Raw genomic sequence first — 15,129 nt, 5'->3', positions numbered from 1 at the left:
AGAGTCAAATTTGTAATATCTTATAAAGTCAGAGCAACTAAGCTTTCAAAATAAACACACAATGATCAGAGGACAACCTAGGACTTTGCCACCCTAGGCCAATGTCATTCCCCAGAAAGGACTCAGGGCTCATTCTGTAATCTTGCTCCAATGCTCAAGGCTAGAGAATACTTTTTGCATGGCCGGGTGCAGTGGCTTACACCTGTAATCTCAGCACTCTGGAAGGGCAAGGTGGGCTGATCGCAAGGTCAGGAGTTAGAGACCAGCCTGGCCAACATGGTAAAACCCCATCTCTACTAAAAGTACAAAAATTAAGGTCAACATGGTAAAACCCTATCTCTACTAAAAATACGGAAAAAAGAAAGTAGCCGGGTGTGGTGGCACGTGCCTGTAATCCCAGCTACTTGGGAAGCTGAGGCATGAGAATCACTTGAACCCAGGAGGCAGAGATTGCAGTGAGCCAAGATCGCCCCATTGAACTCCAGCCTGGGTGATAGAGCAAGACTCCATCTCAAAAAAAAAAAAAGAGAGAGAGAGAACGCTTTTTGTCCGCATTCCTGATAATGAAAAGGAAAATCAGACTCTCAGCAGCAGCCCAAGACCACAGCTTGAGTATAAGTCGCCTCCAGAAACCAATAGACTCAGGAGCCAGGAAGAAGGCAGAACAATGTCCCCAAGGCATCTCTCAACACAGAGAGGAAGATGCTGGAAGAGCAGGATGAAGGGTCAAGGAGGAAGGCAGCCTTGCTGTCTGAAACACAGGGCCCTGACACCACCTGTAGTTAAGCCTTATCCAGTACCCTGCCAGCCAAGGAGGGTCCTTATTAGGCAAATAGGAAAACAGAGGCTGAGCCCCAAAGGTCTGCAGCTTCACTTGACCTTGGGATCAATTCCTCCAACTGCAAAGGGGAATTTCTTGCCCAAGGACAGATAAGCAAGCTCCCATTCTGAGTTACTGAAGTCTCTCTTTCTACTATGCTGGCTCTGTGGCCACGGTGCACTTTCCACTCAAAAGAGTTAGGCCAGGCCAGGTGTGGTGGCTCACACCTGTAATCTCAGCACTTTGGGAGGCTGAGGCAGGCAGATCACTTGAGGCCAGAAATTCAAGAGCAGCCTGGCCAACAAGGTAAAACCCTGTCTCTACTGAAAATACAAAAATTAGCCGGGCATGATGGTGCCACCTGTAGTCCCAGCTACTCAGGAGGCTGAGGCAGGAGAATCGCTTGAACACAGGAAGCAGAAGTTGCAGTGAGCCGAGATCACACCACTGCACTCCAGCCTGGGCGACAGTGCGAGACTCCGTCTCAAAAAAAAAAAAAAAAAAAAAAAGGCTCCTAGGAGTAGCCTAATTGGAAGCTGCTGAAAGGGATGGAAAGTCTTCAATAACAAAGGCAGGTGTGATGATCAGGAGGACTTAGGCTCAGAACTCACACCTCTCATTCTGTACCCCAGGCACTGGCAACCCGGGCAACACTCATCATGGTTAACACATTGTGCCAAGCACTCCCCACACACGATGTCGTTTACAGAAAGACCATGTGGGATGGGAGGAAGCCACCAAGTCATGGCAGGGATGGCAGGAAAGAATCCTACAGCCTAAGACTGATGGGTCCTTGGCTATTATATTAATTTGCCAGGGCTGCCGTAACAAAATATCACAGACCAAGTGCTTTAAACAACAGAAGCTTATTGTCTTGCAGTTCTAGAAGCCAGAAGTCCAAGATCAAGGTGCCAGCAAGACTGGTTTCTTCTGAGGGCTGCGAGGGAAAAAATCTGTTCCAGGCTTGTCTCCTTGGCCATCTTCTCCCAATGTCTCTTTACTTAGTCTTTCTTTTATGCATGTCTCTGTCCAAATGTCCCCTTTTTATAAGGACACCAGTCCCATTGGATTCGGGCCTACCCTACTGATCTCATTTCAACTAGATGACCTCTTTCAAGACCCATCTCCAAATAAGGTCACATCTGAGATACTGGGGTTAGGACTTCAACATACAAATTGGAGTGAGGACAACACAATTCAACCTGCAACAACAATCTCGAACCCAGCCCTTTCTTTACTTTATTTATTTATTTATTTTTGAGGCGGAGTTTCACTCTTGTCGCCCAGGCTGGAATGCAATGGCCCAATCTAGGCTCACTGCAACCTCCACCTCCCAGGTTCAAGCGACTCTCCTGCCTCAACCTCCTGAGTAACTGGGATCACAGGCATGTGCCACCATGCCCAGCTAATTTTGTACTTTTAGTCGAAACAGGGTTTCTCCATGTTGGTGAGGCTGGCAACTCCCAACCTCGTGATCTGCCCGCCTCAGCCTCCCAAAGTGCTGGGATTACAGGTGTGAGCTACCACGCCTGAGTATTTTTTTGAGATGGAGTCTTACTCTGTTGACAAGGCTGGAGTGGCTCACTACCACCTCTGCCTCCCAGGTTCAAGTAATTCTCCTGCCTCAGCCTTCCTAGTAGCTGGGACTAGAGGCATGTGCCACCACACCTGGCTAATTTTTCCATTTTTAATAGAAATGGGGTATTCACCATGTTGCCCGGGCTGGTCCTGAACTCCTGATCTCAAGTAATCTCCCCTCCTCAGCCTACCAAAGTGCTGGGATTATAAGCGTAAACCACTGCACCTAGCCTCCAGTTGTTATTTTTATTGGCAAAGTTATGAAAATCCTTGAGTGGGAAAGTGATTTGCACAGGCTCCATCAAGTTGACAAAACCAAGACTGGAACGAAGCTCTTTTGGGGCCCCCAGCCTTCAGCAGACTTCCCCAGGAGCAGCAGCTTGGTCTGCTTTTGGAACCCTCTTCCCCGAGAAGGGAATCCCTGAGCTTGAGCCAGTCTAGGAAGCACCCAGTTGAATCTACAGGCCTAGGACACCATGAAAACCCTTTTACCAACCAACATCTGGAAAGGGACTCTGCAATGCCAGAGTAGAAGGAGCCTTATTAATGGAGCTTCATACAGGCACTGGGCCTTATTTTCAATGGCCAGGCCTCTCATTAAGGTGGCAGGAATGCAGCCTGTGCACAGCTCTGCACTTTACTTGCAGCCCCCAACAATGTAGTTTGCCAGAAGTTGGCTGGGATTGTGCTGGGTTTCTGGGTTTCTCACAGATTCTCCCTCCTGGTTCACTGTCTTCAGACCCACCTTTGCCTGAGGCTGCCCAGAGGCTAATAGAGCTCTATTTTGCTGTTGTGAGAATTCACAAAAGGCACTTTTTTTTTTTTTTTTTTTTTTGAGGCAGTCTCGAACTATCATCCAGGCTGTAGCGTACTGGCACAATCTCAACTCACTACAACCTCCACCCCTAGGGTTCCAGCGATTCTCCTGTCTCAGCCTCCCAAGTAGCTGGGCCAACAAGCACATGCCACCACGCCCACTTAATTTTTGTATTTTCAGTAGAGATGGGGTTTCACCATGTTGGCGAGGTGGGTCTCAAACTCCTGACCTCAGGTGATCCGCCTGCCTCGGCCTCCCAAGTCCTAGGATTACAGGTGTGAGCCATCGCGCCCAACCCCAAAAATATACTTCTAAAAGCCGCATGCAACTAGCAGGAGAAACATAAGTTTAAGAGCCTTGCTCTTGCAGCTTCAAAAACAAGGAGGCAAAAAGTGAGATTGAATATAGCATAAACCACAGACTGAGTTGACAGGCTGCAGGGAAGGAAGTGAAAAGTTCACCTTGTCCTTCCCTCTAACAGAGGACTGCTGGTTTTGCAGAGGTTTGCTTTTTTTTTTTTCATTCAATAAAAATAGCTCGGTGGGACAACATATTATAGCAGTCGTGGAAATAAAAACTAGGAACCACATCATAGGATGTTCTGCTCCAAACTTGGCACAGATCCCCCAGGCAGCTCCAAGTTCCCTCTGGTTTAGGCAGAGGCAGCGGAGGCCCTCCCCTGTCCCAGGTGGGACCCGGCCTTCAGAGAGGAAGGGAGGCAGTGGAAGGGAGGCGGTGGAACAGAGGCATCAGCTGTTTCCCTTGCCTCTGGGCCAAGACCCTGGCCACGGTAGAAACACAACTTTGTCCCCTGTGTCTGCCTTCTGCACTGTAAAAAGTTTCCATCACAAAGGGTCGCGATTCAGGAAACCAAGGTTAGAAGCAAATGGGTCTTATTTGAAAATGGTCAAACCTGGCCAGGCCTTGGACTTCCTGCACTGATGGCTCTCCTGGGGCCTGGGACCAGCCCAGCAGGGTGGGGTGGGGCAGCAATGCAGGTTACAGGATGTGAAAGTGGGGACTGAGGTTAGGAAAAAGAATAAAAGGCTGTGACCAGAACACACCCAGCAGAGGCCATGTGCAGTTCTCTTCTTCTTCAGGGTTTCCTGTGGGTACACTGAGAACATTGTGTTCTGGCTGAGAACTTAGCTGGCGGAGCCTGTTGCATACTCAGCCCCTGGGTCCTAGTGCTGCCTCTCCCCTACCCTCAGGCCTGGTTCGCCTGCCTGCACCTGTGTGCAGCCCACTGTATGACCCAGGGAGGCTGTCTCCACTGTGCCCTCCTGCTGGGTAAGACCCCCAGCCACCAGACTCCGAGCACTTAAGATTCTGACCCAACCTGCATTTCCAAAGCATCTTCAGCCTGCCGGGTGCCCTCCCACAGTTGCATTTTATGTCCCTCACAACAAAACAGCCTTCAGATGACAAAACTGAGGTTCAGGGAAACTGGGAGGAACAATCAACATCAGTATTTATATTTGTTTGTTTATTTTAGAGAGGGGGGTTTCACCTTCACCCAGGTTGGAGTGCAAAGGCACCATCATCACTCACTACAGCTTCCAACTCCTGGGCTCAAGTGAACCTGAGCCTCCTAAGTAGCTGGGACTACAGGTGTGCGCCACCACCCCTAACTCATTTTTGTATTTTTTGTAGAGATAGGGTCTCATTATGTTGCCCAGGCTGGTCTTGAACTCCTGGGCTCAAGCAACCCTCCCGACTGGGCCTCCCAAAATGTTGAGATTAAGACACAAGCCACTGTGTGCCCAGCCTATGCCAGTATTTACTTATTTGTTTGTTTGTTTGTTTTTAAGGTAGAGTTTTGCTTCTCACTCAGACTGGAGTGTTATGGTGTGATCTTAGCTCACTGCAACCTCCACCTCCCAGGTTTAAGCGATTCTCCTGCCTCAGCCTCCCAAGTAGCTGGGATTACAGGCACCTGCCACCACACCCAACTGATTTTTGTATTTTTAGTAGAGACGGGGTTTCACCATGTTAGCCAGGCTGGTCTTGAACTTCTGACCTCAGGCAATCTGCCGCCTTGACCTCCCAAAGTGCTGAGATTACAGGCGTGAGCCACCGTTGCCCAGCCGCCAGTATTTATGAAAGGTTCTTGGATGCAGGTCTCATGTCACTTCAATATAACTGATTTTGAGGCATGATTTCAAACTCTGGCAGTGAATGTGAGCGTTTTCCCTCCAGGTGAGTTTGAAAACAGGCGCTTTCTCTGTTTATTCTTTGTTTCTTTGTTTGAGACACGGTCTCATTCTGTCGCCCAGGCTGGAGTGCAGCAGTGTGACCCTGACTCATTGCAGCTTCAACCTCCCTGGATCAATTGATCCTCCCGCCTCATCCTCCCGAGTAGCTGGGAATACAGGTATGCGCCACCAGCACCCACTAATTTTCTTATTTTTTGTGGAGACAGGGTCTCACTGTGTTGCCCAGGCTGGTATTGACCTCCTGGGCTCAAGCCTTCCTCCACCTGAGCCTCCCAAAGTGCTGGGATTACAAAGGTGTGAGCCGCCTTTCTTAATGAATTCTCTAAAATAGAGTCCAGCAGATGATGCAGTGTAAATAAATAAATAAAAATAAAATAGATAAAAGCTCAGGCAGGTGAGCCCAGAGCTGTCCAGAGGAGACTGAGCCTGAGCCCTGCTCTGCCCAGAGCCAGGAGAATCTGCCCTCTGCATGAACTCCCTCGACTGCTGATCTGCTGCCATAAGCCTCTGTGCGGCAGCCACACCAGCCCCTGGATTCTTCTGTGCTGTGTAAAGTCCTGGAACTCAGAGGCATATGCTGGGTCCCAGACTAAGCAGCCAAGGATGAGTGGGCCAGCAGAGGGGAAAAGGGGACTTAGGGGTGATGGAGGCTCTCTGGTTAGAGGAGAGCTTCCCAATTTTTTTAAAAAAAATAATAGAGACAGCCGGGCGCGGTGGCTCAAGCCTGTAATCCCAGCACTTTGGGAAGCCGAGGCGGGTGGATCACGAGGTCAAGAGATCGAGACCATCCTGGTCAACAAGGTGAAACCCCGTCTCTACTAAAAATATTTAAAAAATTAGCTGGGCATGGTGGCGCGTGCCTGTAATCCCAGCTACTCAGGAGGCTGAGGCAGGAGAATTGCCTGAACCCAGGAGGCGGAGGTTGCGGTGAGCTGAGATCGCGCCATTGCACTCCAGCCTGGGTAACAAGAGCGAAACTCTGTCTCAAAAAATAAAAATAAAAAAAATAAATAAATAATAGAGACAAGGTCCACTATGTTGCCCAGGCTGGTCTCAAACTCCTAAGCTCAAGTGATCCTCCCACCTCAGCCTCCCAAAGTGCTAGGATTACAGGCATGAGCCACTGTACCTGGCCATCTTTGCTTTTTTTTTTTTTTGAGATGGAGTCTCCCTCTGTCCCCCAGCTGGAGGGCTGTGTTGCAATCTTGGCTCACCACAACCTCTGCCTCCCAGGTTCAAGCAATTCTCCTGCCTCGGCTTCCCAAGTAACTGGGATTACAGGTGCGTGCCACCATGCCCTGTTAATTTTTTTTTTTTTTTTTGTATTTTTAGTGGAGACAGGGTTTTGCCATGTTGGCTAGGCTGGTCTCGAACTCCTTGACCTCAGGTAATCTGCCTGCCTTGGCCTCCCAAACTGCTGAGATTACAGGAATCAGCAACCGCACCCGGCCCATCTTTGCAATTTTTGAACTCAGTTCTAGATTATATACCCTCTACTAGATTGCAAACCTCTTTTTCCAAGTCATCTTTGTATCCTGTCCAATCATACCCTTTGTCTTGTGTGTGTGAAGTCCTTGTTCCACAGTCATTGAATGACTTGAATTAAAGCCACTCATGTGAAGGCCTTTCCCCCAGCTATAGCTCATTGTCACTCAGTAACTGCACAATAAACACCTACTCTGTTCTAAGCCCCTGACCAAAAAATAATAAAAAATAAAAAACCACCTACTCTGTAGTGAGCACTGGCTGATAATGGGCACACAATTGCCAAAAACAAATACACAGAGTCTCTGCCCATCCTAGAGATCACAGTCTAGTGGAAACAAAGACATTCAGTAAGTAGGAGCAGTCCCGAGGGCTCACGATTATCTCAGGGGAAGTCCAGGTTTCATAGGAGACTGCAGAGCACGGGGACCCAAGGCTGAGGGCCTTGAAGAAGAGGTAGATCTTGAAGCGGAGACCCAAAGGGGAGCGAGAGAAATTTGCCAGATGAAGGAAACTGGGAAAAGCAGTTTGGGCAGAACTAACCGTTTGTGAAGACCCAGAATTCAGAGAGCAGGTGGCTCATTGAAAGAAGTGACAGAAGTTTTCTAAGCCTTCTGAACTCTAGCCAACAGGAAGATCTTCCAACCCTCACTCCAGGGGAGACCCAGGCATTGTTGTTACCAGCTAGAAAGCAATCTACTCATTCTCTGTGGCCTTTCCCCAGGCCCCAAACCCCCACCCTGGGAAACAAAAGGAATCCTCAAGGATGGCTGGGACACACTGAGGCAGGAACACCATGGGTGTGGTTGGGAAGGTAGCTTCTGGTCCAGGTGCTGGAATCCTGGATTAAGACCCTGGGCAAATCACTTCCCACCTCTCTCTGGATCTCAATTTTCATGCTTTATGGTTCCTCAGTATTTGGCACAATGTCCAATACTCCAGCTTTTTTAAATTAATGAATGGCTGCAGTTACCATTTGTAAAAGGATCCCTTGCAATGCTAAGATTCTGGATCTGAGACCCATAGTCATCCCTACCCAGAACTCTTTTTTTTTTTTTTGAGATGGAGTTTCGCTGTTGTTACCCAGACTGGAGTGCAATGGCACAATCTCGGCTCACCGCAACCTCCGCCTTCTGGGTTTAAGCAATTCTCCTGCCTCAGCCTCCCGAGTAGCTGGGACTACAGGCGCGCACCACCATGCCCAGCTAATTTTTGTATTTTTAGTAGAGATGGGGTTTCACCTTGTTGACCAGGATGGTCTCGATCTCTTGACCTCGTCCTCCCGCCTCGGCCTCCCAAAGTGCTGGGATTATAGGCGTGAGCCACCGCACCCAGCCTAGAACTCTTTGAGCAACAGAAGCAACATGAAAGGACCCAGCACAGTGCCCAGCACACCCACAGCAAATGTTTGTTGAATGAACAAGTGAGTGTTCCCCATAAGTCACTAGAAGAGCTGTGATCCATCCTTACTTCTCTCAACAGCTGCTCTGATCTCCAGCACTCCTAACCCTGTGCAGTTACTGTCACTCACCCACTCCAAAGGCAGATGTCTGGTTTTGTGAAGGTAAACCCTGGCTCATGCCTTTAGTGCTCTATTCTAGGGGGAAAATATCCAAGACGACTCAGTATGGAGTTAAGAGGTAGGATAAGAAAGAAAAAGACTAAGAGTTTCAGTCTGAAAATTAACACATATCTCATGTTGCACTTTCTGTCTTATAAACACCAAACCTGCCAGATGTTCTGTCCCACTCCTGTAAACAACTAAAACTCACCAGGATTTGCTGGCTGAACTCTGAAATGGACAAGTGCTCCCTGAGCATTTGCCTGCTTGCCCTGAGCCAGGTGGCTACAGGAAGGGCAAAAGTTCCCAGCTGGGCAAACCCTCAACACATCTTTCCTCTCTCGTGGGTTTCCAGGCTAGCCCGCAGAAGCCTGATTCATCCACAACCATACTGAAACATAGAATTAATTCTGACTATACCCTGGGTGAGCTAGGCCATTATGGCAGCCAAACCACCAGTTACAGCATAATTTCTATGGGAAAATGTGTTCTGAGCTCCAAGCAACCAAATTATAAGAGGGACACAGGCACACCCAGGTTCGAATCCCAGTTTTAACACTTCCTAACCATGTGGTCGTGGGCAAGGCACCATCCTCCCCAGTCTGTTTCTTGCTTTGGAAAAAAAAAAAAAAAGCACCTCCCTTCGGTCAGGAATGGAGGCTCAAGCCTGTAATCCCAGCACTTTGGGAGGTCAAGGCAGGAGGAGTTCAAAAACAGCCTGGTCAACATAGAGACCCCCATCTCTACTAAAGAAACATTTTAAAATTTAGCTGGGCATAGTGGCGCATGCCTGTAGTGGCAGCTACTCAGGAGGCTAAGGTGAAGGATCACTTCAGCCCAGGAGTTTGAGGCTGCAGTGAGCTATGCACTCCAGCCTGGGTGACAGAGCAAGGCTATCTAAAAAAACAAAAAAACCAGAATACCTCTTCTAGAAGGTTCTAGTGGAGAATAAATAGACATCTGTGAAAATGTCTCAGCTGCTCCTGGCCCACAGGGGCTTTTACAGAGACAAGACCCAGGCAGAGTCCCTCTGAGCAACTTACCCAGCTTTGCATAGGGGCAGCATTTACCCCTGGACTTAGGCTCAGAGCAAGTGTTTATGAGACAAATGAGCTGCTGTCTCAGAAATCACAGAGCACTCCTCTACCTTTGACCTTCTGCAGGCTTTCACTGGCTTCTCTGAGCTAAGAACCTTCTCCACCCTCACCCAGCTCTCTCCCCTGCAATCTCTCCATGAACAGCATTGTTCTGGCTTCCTCTGCCTGGGTCCTGGGAAGGGGCTTAGCCTCCGGAAGGGGCCAGAAGCCCTGGCCTCTCACCCTGGGCCTGGATGTTAGCCTGGCCTGCCAGCGGGCAGCCCAAAAGAGTGAGCAGAGAAGAGGGCACGCTCCCAGGAACACCAGGGCTGATAGCAAGCCGACCTCCTCCCACAGGGGCTGGGGTTTGGCCCCTCCTTCATCTGTTTGTTTCCCTGCCGCAGCCAGAACGATCTGTACCCGAAGGATGGTGCTGACAGCCAAGGAATCCGTAGGGTCCTAAAGTTCGACCTACTTCCTTTACTTGCCCTTGTTCCCCAAATTCAGGGTTTCCTGGCCTTGGACTTGTTGTCCCTTGCTTGCGGACACTGGCACTGTGGAGGTCAATCACCTTGAGTGAGGCCCCCTACATGACACTGTGCCTTCCCCGTTCCATCCCCCAGGTGCCATGGCCCTGCAGTCTCCTCCCTGGTTCCAATCCTGTCCATCTGTCAATGTGCCTCCCTCCCTGGCACTGCTGCCTGGGTCTCCATTGTCCAGCCCCCACCCCACCTCCTTACCCATCACCCCAATCCATAGCAAAACAAACAAACAAACAAAAATTGGTGAAAATAATTTGGGCTCATGATAAAAATCCACCAGTGCAGAAAGTGTAGAGAGAAAAAGTCCAGGCATGGTGGCTGACAACTGTAATCCTAGCATTTGGGGAGGCCAAGGTGGGTGGATCACCTGAGGTCAGGGGTTCAAGACCAGCCTGGGAAGATGGAGAAACCCTGTCTCTACTAAAAATACAAAAATTAGCCAGGTGTGGTGGTGGGCACTTGTAATCCCAGCTACTCAGGAGCCTGAGGCAGGTGAATCGCTTGAACCCAGGAGGCAGAGGTTGCAGTGAGCAGAGATCGAGCCATTGCACTCCAACCTGGGCGACAGAGTGAGACTCTGTCTCAAAAAAAAGAAGAAAAGAAAAGAAAGCCTCTTCATCCCTCTTCAATAGCTTCTCCAGTATCCTTCTCGATGTTTTCTCCGCATGTTGAAGTGCGTGTATCTGCAGGGGAGTGTCCTCTTTTGTCTCCCCTCAGCCTGGGATTCGAGTGTACAAATTGTTCCGCAACCTGTTCCTGTCACCTCACAGCAGATCTTGGATATCTTTCCAAAATCTACCTCCCTCTTTTTAACACCCACATAATTCCCATGATTGGGATGTATGGTGATTTATTTAACTGTTTTCCTACCAGAGAAACCACTTAAGTCGTTTTCAAGTTTTTGCAATCATGTCCTAATTGGTTCCCTGCCTTAGGTCTCCAATCTCCAATCTGCCCTCCACACCACTGCTAGATTCCAATCCCTAATCTGATTTGTCATCACCGGATAACCCTCTTCCTGGGCCGGGCACGATGGCTCAAGCCTGTAATCCCAGCACTTTGGGAGGCCAAGGCAGGCAGATCATGAGGTCAAGAGATCGAGACCATCCTGGCCAACATAGTGAAACCCCGTCTCTACTAAAATATAAAAATTAGCTGGGCGTGGTGGCAAGAGTCTGTAGTCCCAGCTACTCGGGAGGCTGAGGCAGGAGAATTGCTTGAACCTGGGAGGCGGAGGTTGCAGTGAGCCGAGATCGTGTCACTGCACTCCAGCCTGGCACCTGGCGACAGAGCAAGACTCTGTCTCAAAAAAAAAAAAACCTCTTCCTGGTGGTAGGGTTATTCACTAGGGGTCTATCACCCCCATATACCTGAGGCTGCTTAAGGCATGGTGTTACCTTGGAGCTCCTGGCAAAAAACTCTCCAGACCCCTCAACTCAACACTTTCTGAGCCAGTCTCAGCAATGCCCTAAGGAAATGTACTAAGGTTCTCAGGCCATATGGATACTCATTCTTTTTATTTATTTATTTTTATTATTTTTTTGGGGGGACACAGTCTCCCTCTGTCACCTAGACTGGAGTGCAGTGGTACGACCCTGGCTCACTGAGCAACCTCTACCTCCCAAGTTCAAGTGATTCTCCTGCCTCAACCTCCCAAGTAGCTGGGATTAAGGTGTGCACAACCACACCCAGCTAATGTTTGTTTGTTTGTTTGTTTGTTTGTTTTGGAGATGAAGTCTTGCTCTGTTGCCCAGGCTGGAGTGCAATGGTACCATCTCTGCTCACTGCAACCTCTACCTTCTGAGTTCAAGCTAGTCTCCTGCCTCAGCCTCCCAAGTAGCTGGAATTACAGGCATGTGCCACCATGCCTAGCTAATTTTTGTATTTTTAGTAGAGACAGAGTTTCACCATGTTGGCCAGGCTGGACTCAAACACCTGACCTCAGGTGATCCACCCGCCTTGGCCTCCCAAAATGCTGGGATTACAGGTATGAGCCACCGTGCCCAGCTTTGTATTTTTTTAGTATAGACAGGGTTTCAACATGTTGGCCAGGCTGGTCTTGAACTCCTGACCTCAGGTGATTCACCCATCTAAGCTTCCCAAAGTGCTGGGATTACAGATGTGACCTACCATGCCTGGCCTCAGTTGTTTTTTTTTTTTTTTTTTTATTGAGAGGAACTCTGTCACCCACCGCCTCCCAGGTTCAAGTGATTCTCCTGCCTCAGCCTCCTGAGTAGCTGGGACTACAGGTGTGAGCCACCACACCCAGATAATTTTTGTATTTTTAGTAAAGACTGGGTTTCACTGTGTTTGCCAGGCTGGTCTCAAACTCCTGACCTCAAGTGATCTGCCACCCTTGGCCCCGCAAAGTGCAAGGATTTCCTCTTTTTTTTTCCTTCAAATATTATCATTGGAAACTGTGGACTAGGCTTTTTGTCAGGGCACCAGAAGATCCAGGACAAAACAGATACAGACCCTGGCCTCCTAGAGCTCGCAGTTTAGTGGGCAAGTCAGGCATTGGACAACCACACAGATAGATGAATGAATTACAAACCGAATTAGTACTTTGAAAAGAAACAGCAGAAGAGAATAAGGGATTTCGGGCAACCTGGGAAGCCCTCTCTGAAGAGGTGACAAGGTGCAGTGGAGAAATACCAGCAGACTGTAGGGTCTGGTTCCCACACTGGGCCATTCTGGACACTTCCCCTTTATTCTCCTCAAATGTGTAAGAAGGGGAATCCCCCCTTCAGTTTTAACTTTCTGTGACAATAATAAGTGCTGGCCGAGTTCAGAGGGAGCAGAGTTCCCCATGGCCTGGGAGGGGTCAGGGAGATTTCCCGCTGATTCCACATTGAACTTGAGTCACATGTGGGTTCCAATTCCATTTAATTCTGGGTCAAACACTTGTTGAGCACATACTGTATATATTCCAACACTGGGACAGGGGTGTGTGTGGGTGTGCTGGAGGGAATTATAGTGGTGGTGGTAGAGGGTATTTAAAGATTTATAATATAAAATACAACTGGGAGCAGTGGCTTACAACTGTAATCCCAGCACTTTGGGAGGCTGAGGTAGGTGGATCCTTAGGGCCAGGAGTTCGAGACCAGCCTGGCCAACATGGTGAAACCCTGGTCTCTACTAAAAATATAAAAATTAGCCGGACATGGTGGCGCATGCCTATATCCCAGCTACTTGGGAGGCTGAGGCAGGAGAATCGCTAGAACCTGGAAGGTGAAGGTTGCAGTGAGTTGAGACTGCACCACTGCACTCCAGTCTGGGTGACAGAATGAGACTCCATCTCAAAAAAAAAAAAAAATTATAATACATATACTGGGAGGCCAAGGCAAGAGAATGAGGATCCTCTTGAACCTGGAAGCAGAGGTTGAGGTGAGCTGAGATGGTGCCATTGCACTCCAGCATAGGCAACAAGAGCAAAATTCCATCTCACACACAAAAAAAAGCATGTTAAGGAGTGCAGGCATCCATTTTCCTCAGGGCCAAAGATTTCATATCCCAGAGGGAGAACCAGATGAGAGAAGAGAAAAATCTGCTGTGACCTCTGCCAGTCTCACTTCCAGGTCTATGTGTCTGTCTTTAGCATGATTAAAATACTGTAAATTATATGCTGTCCTTTGTTGATGTTCTCTTTATGATCCACCTTACACGGCTGTATATATTTTGCATATCTACATACATATTACTATGCAAAGTTGTATACACAAAGCCATGCATACTGTACTTTATGGAAAATTTAAGAGCGTTTCAGATATAATTAGAACCATATGTGTTTTCCCCTTCTGGGTTGTGGGTGGGAGATGAAATCTCCAGCCTGCCCCCAAGGCTTGCAAGGCTGAACGAAGCAGCCAGACTGGCTCTAAAGGCAATGGAGAGCTATTAAAAGGTTTGGAGAGGGAGGCCCTAGTGAAGCTGAACAGAATAAACAGAAAGTTCCAGGCTCTCCTTGCTTCTCCTTAAGAAAAATCAGAGCAGTAAATCCCAAACCAGTTCTGCCCGCAACTCATCTACAGATGAGCGTCCCTCGCTCCATCTGTGCAGGAAAGCCATAGTGTGGGGCCATAGGACTATGGGGTCAGCCTCTTCAAGTGGCAAGGCCCGAAGGCTGAGGGGCTTCAGGCCCCAGCAAAGCCCAGTGACACTGTTGTCAAATGTGAATGTCATCATCTGCCTCTAGGGCTGACCAGCTCTGGATGGGGACGTCAGGGTCAGGATCCTGTTCTGTGTGGCAAGAGCTTGGGGAAGCTGCTGCAGGCCTATTGGTGATCTTCTTTACTGGCCCAGACACCCTTAAAACTTCCTGGAGAGAGAGGCCACACACTTTATTGTGCAGCCCTCAACAAAAGCAGCAGCTGCATTAAGTGCTGAAGAAAAGCTCCCATAATAACCATGTGTGATAATAAAAAGATAAAGAGGCAAATAGGTATGTAGGTCAGCTCAAAAATAGCCACCCACCTGCCTGGCCTGGGTAGCCATTTGTGCCAGGTGGGTACAAAGGTTTTCCTTGCTTCCCTTCCTAAGCCGATGCCCCCTGCACTTTTCAAGGTTGCCTTACATAAAACCCCTTCCTGCGCTAGCTGGAGTAGCCTGGGCAGTAGAGACTGCTGCCCTGCCCTGCGCGCCCTCCACCAAATCATCCCTGGGGTCAGAGGACACAAAGGCTTGGCCTCCCTGACGTGAGTTCTTGGGGCTAAGTCAGAGTTTAGGGTAGTGACTCACAGACGACATCCTCTCCCCCTACGCCTAACTGCGCGCACCCAGGAAGCCTTCCCCTCCCCAACAGAGACCGCTTTGTAAGCTCGACCGGGTTGGAGAAGAGTTACAGCCTCAGGGTTGTGAGGGCCTTCTCGGCCTCGCCCTCCCTCGGGTCTCTCCCCTCTCCGACTCTCACCAGAAAGGCGCCAACCCCGCGCCCTGCCCCCGCCGAGCCGCTGGGGTCCAAAATGCTGAGCTCAGCATCTCTTTGGCCGGTCCGCCCTCTTCCTGGATGGTGGGAGGAGCCTCGTTCCTCCCGCGGGT

At 49.2% G+C, this 15,129-nt stretch overlaps 1 protein-coding gene across 2 annotated transcripts in view; it reads right to left on the bottom strand.

Annotated features, from left to right (window-relative positions):
• ASCC1 (activating signal cointegrator 1 complex subunit 1) overlaps nucleotides 1-15,129 on the bottom strand; it is a 176,816-nt gene extending 161,687 nt beyond the window's left edge. For both annotated transcript variants that reach the window (XM_078345628.1, XM_054242939.2), the window contains exon 1: nucleotides 15,002-15,129. The gene's annotated coding sequence lies outside the window, so the exon portion shown is untranslated. The remainder of the gene's footprint in view (nucleotides 1-15,001) is intronic.

The sequence above is a fragment of the Callithrix jacchus genome, chromosome 12, assembly GCF_049354715.1.
Source record: "Callithrix jacchus isolate 240 chromosome 12, calJac240_pri, whole genome shotgun sequence".
Taxonomy (NCBI): Eukaryota; Metazoa; Chordata; class Mammalia; order Primates; family Cebidae; genus Callithrix; species Callithrix jacchus.
This window is presented reverse-complemented; position numbering and strand designations above follow the sequence as displayed.